Genomic DNA, 4,704 nt, shown 5'->3' on the forward strand with positions numbered 1-4,704 from the left:
AACAACGTATCTATAATGGATTTTGAAATAATCTATTTATTATTGAGTATATTTATTCTATATGTATATATATTTGTACTCCTTGCTTAACAGGGATTCCCTTTTTTGTCATCAGCTTTTGACCTAAAATATTACTTGAAGTAATATTTCAATAGTCTAAACACACATTCGTATGTTCACAGTTCTCAGTTAATTATCACGTTATGCAGGTAAACAAAGAAAAATATTAAGTTTTGATACAGTATATAAGTTTAGAGTTTTAAAATTAATTTGACATTTTTATGATTTAATGAATTATTAGCTTTTCTTTAACTCACAAACTCCCTTCAGTTCCCTTGCAACCCCCCAGAGGTTTGTGAACCCCCATATAGAAAAAATATTATATATTCACCTAATTATTGTTCTGTTTACATGTGATTGAATGTCACCACAATATCACAATTACTAGTGGATTCTTCTGAGCCTTGAGTTAGAGGATCCTGACTAAAGTAAAGCTGAGGTGTGTTTTTTGCGACATTAGTGGAACAAACTGAAATTGTTTTCAAACAGGTTTCCCAAAATGCTCACATTAGAGTAAGTTGCACCTCAAACTCACACCATTGGTTGAACCGAAGCAGAATATTGTTTATACTTTATAAACAACATTACTTAAAATTGTCTCTGCACATTAACCTGGGATAGGGAAAGTATTCCTGTATTTGGGGTGAAAGTATTTGCCCTTCATTTGACTGAACTAGTGCTAAAAGGCTAAAGAGAAAATAAATTCTGAAATTCCAAAATCTAAAATGTCCAAAATCACTTGAAAGCACAACTTTATATCTATAGAAACGTTATAGGAGGACTTAAATGCAGCATAATTCCTGTTCCTTCAACTTCAGCTGTCTTGTGCTGACTGTATAATATCTTGACTTATCTTTCAAATTATGTTACTTTTCTAGACTGGAACAGGGGAGGTCTCTTGGCCAAGCGGACTGGTGGAGCTTCGCTCTGGTGTTGAATTGATCACGCTCTGTTGATTGAACTTGTCCTAAATTCTCATGACCCAAATGAGAGTCCACCAGCAGGGCTGGATCAATGTATTCAAATGGACATTTAACCAGACCAATCATGTCCAGCATTTTGTATAGTTGTTTTACCCAGAGGCAATAAACAGAGGGGTCTTGAGCTCCAAATAAAAATTGCATATAAACTAAATATGCAAAATACTTGCAAAAATATGTATTGCCTAAACAATTCTTGATTACAAATCATTCCACAATTCTGTCACACTTTAGCACTTCATATCTACTCCCAATGGAACTTTTTGGGGTTAGGAAACTCTATAATTTAAATTAATTGACACATATGTCCAATCCTCTCGAATATGAAATGATATGCTACATATAAACAGGCCTCCCACTCTGGCAAACAGTCTGTTAAATAAGAGTCAGTCAATGCGTCGTCTCTAGAGGGTCAGTGAAAGTGGGGTCAGATTTATGTAGTTCGACTGTATGAGCCGCATACTAAAGAGTGACAGAGTCACAATGATTCAGTGGCACATTGCCCTCTACCTGCACCGAGCGGCAATATGACAAAGGCCTGCATTTCTTTACTGAGCTGTCAGAGGATATGTGACGCAAACTCATCTGTCAGTACAGCTTCTTATGTACCACTACAGAGAGGATTCACACTAACCAATCTTTCAATTTGGGTAAATTAATTAACTGTAATTTGTAATTTCATTAGAGAATTTTGTTAGTGGGAAAGTGCCAACACAATTATTAATCAATGCATTGCATTTTTTCTCATAATACTACATTGATTTTTAAAACCAACAAATGTCTGTCGCAATACACATTAAAAGTCATACTGTGCACAATTCATCACTGCATGCTATTCCAAAGAAGTCTGCCTTCATAAACTTTCATCAAAACATAATAACTTGGCTGAATGAAAAGTGCTACATTATAAGCAAATAACAAAATGTGACCAACTATTAGGGCTGTGCAATATATCGAAATTATCGAAATATCGCAAGTGTACATATCGCAATATGCATATCGCTACAGCTTACAATATTTGGGGCCATGAACAAAAGACAAAGAGAAAATCACTCACTGCTCTTACCTAAATAACTTTTGTAGCTTAAATAAGAATCAATGCATATTGAATTCAAAGAGTAAATACTAAGCAGTGTTTTATTTTTCCTTTTATTTATTCAGTTCCTAAACTCATGTTAAACTGATTACACTAATGTTAAAATTAAATTTTTATGTAATGCTCAAGTAAAACATATACTCTTTCAGAAGTTGTTGTAGGGGTGCTTTCTTCTCACAAAAAGTGAAACATGTATGCTAGTTATATTAGATTCAGAATCAGAATGAGCTTTATTCACCACTTAAGTGTGCGCAAACACAAGGAATTTGTTGTGGTTTTACAGGAGCTCTTGATACATACATACAAATAACCATATATACTGTATGTGACACAAGATAGTTATAGAAGTTCACAGAACTGACTCAGCAACAGCATGTCATCTGAGCATGTGGCATTTAAGCATTATCGTATAGCATATCGAAAATCGCATTATTTAATGAGTTATCGCATATCGCATTTTTCTTCAATATCGCACAGCCCTACCAACTATACAATCTTACTCAAGACTACACTAAACCTAAAAGGTTTGTTCTCCCAAAAATGAAAATTCTGTCATCATTTACTCACCCGCATGTAGTTACAAACCCATAAGACTTTCGATCATCTCTGAAAACACTTCATTCGTCCCAAAACTTTGGCACTTTAAAAAGATCAAAAGACATTGTAAAACAAATCAAGCCGTTTAATCCAAGTCTTCTCAAGATCACTTTACATGTATGATAAATAGATTTTATTTAACATTTGGTAACACTTTACTTGAAGGGGTGTGCATAAGACTGACATGACACCTTCATAATCATGACATGACACATGTCATGAATATGAAGGAGGTTTTATGCATGTTTATGACAACTGTCATTAAGTGTAATTCGCTCAGTTGTGTAATTTTTTATGCAAAGATGACATTGTTTGAGATGTCTTTGTTATGGGCTATGGTTAGGGGTAAGGGTAGGGGTAGGGTTAGGTCAAATAATGTCATATTTGCATTAAAAATGACATAACTGAGCGAATGACACTTAATGACAGTTGTCATAAACATGCATAAAACCTCCTTCATATTCATGACATGTGTCATGTCATGATTATGAAGGTGTCATGTTAGTCTTATGCACACCCCTTCAAGTAAAGTGTAACCTAACATTTTTCACAATATAAAAATACTGATCAGTGTTCATACATAGAGCACATCAAATATGGAAAATGGAATAATAACTAGGGATGCACCGATATGAAAATTTTGGCCGATACCGCCTAATCATAACCATATTAGTTTGACGTGCACAAAAACAATTTCATTGGTTCTCACGAAAGGCCAAATGTGACACTGGTTCTTGCAAATATGTTTCAGCTTCTGTTTACCATTTTTGATGTGCACAACCTAAGTGAGCTGATCAGTGTTTATATATGAACAAAAGCCTAAATTAAATTGGTTCATCAAATAAAATTATCATGTCTCCATTAATCATTTACTATGACTTTTGCCTCAATAAACTCATAATTTGCTGCTTATAAGTAGTTAGTAAGGTAGTTGTTAAGTTTAGGTATTGGGTAGGATTACTATTTGATTGGACAGAATGTTGGATGAGAAGCTGAAGTACGACAGCAAAAACGTCAAAAAACGTCAAAAAATTTGTTGAGCCGTTTTGGCGGAAGTGACGAACTGCAAACTTTGAACGCTTATATCTTCTAAATGCGAATTTTGTCACTGTTTTGGAGCACACTGCCTTATAGATAACCTTAAGACTAACATATTGATACTAACACCCAAAAAACTTTAATTTTGATTTCATTATGAATCATTAAAAAACACAATGGCACTGTTAAATGCAATGGCAATGTTAAATCTTCTTCAAATCTCAAAATGCATTTCCATTTTTCATACACAACTTCATAATATTGTGAAATGTACTCTCATTTTAGTTCTAATATTTGTTAAGTTATTTTGATAAAAGTAGTGTAGGATTTTTGGCCATTTATTGCTTAATTTTTAAGCTAATTTTTAATTTGAACTGAAAACGTAATCTTTAAAAGCCCAATAACTATGTTAAATGTAATCTTTATCAAATTTCAAAATGTCTTACTGTGCATTATAAGGTTATGATGCCAAAATGTACTTGTAGCATTTAAAATGATACATTTTAGTTTTATTATTTAGATTTTTTAAAAAGAGTATAGAATGTATTGGTTATTGGCCATTAAACAGAAAAAATACAATTATCGGCATATCAGTATTGGCTAGAATTCTGCTTTTCTACATACTTTTGATGACAGCCATGTCACTTTTTCCTTTTGTTTTCAGAGACTATTTGAAATACTCTGTGCTGCAGTTCCATTTTTGAGTGACAGCAATGGCATATGTGCACTTATTTGACCCTGTTGTGATACACAACCGAGGAGAGGAAAACTTTTCTTTTTTTTTTGTTTTCTTTTTTAAGGAACATCAAATGCTGTTATGTAATGTTTGTCAAATCTCAAAACGTATTTCCATTATTTATAATGTAATACTCTCAATTTTGTGATACCTCGGTTTACTTTTAGCAAATTAATTACTTTAGTTTTATTATTTTT

This window comes from Sinocyclocheilus grahami, unplaced genomic scaffold (assembly GCF_001515645.1).
Source record: "Sinocyclocheilus grahami isolate Dianchi unplaced genomic scaffold, SAMN03320097.WGS_v1.1 scaffold769.1, whole genome shotgun sequence".
NCBI classification, from domain to species: domain Eukaryota; kingdom Metazoa; phylum Chordata; class Actinopteri; order Cypriniformes; family Cyprinidae; genus Sinocyclocheilus; species Sinocyclocheilus grahami.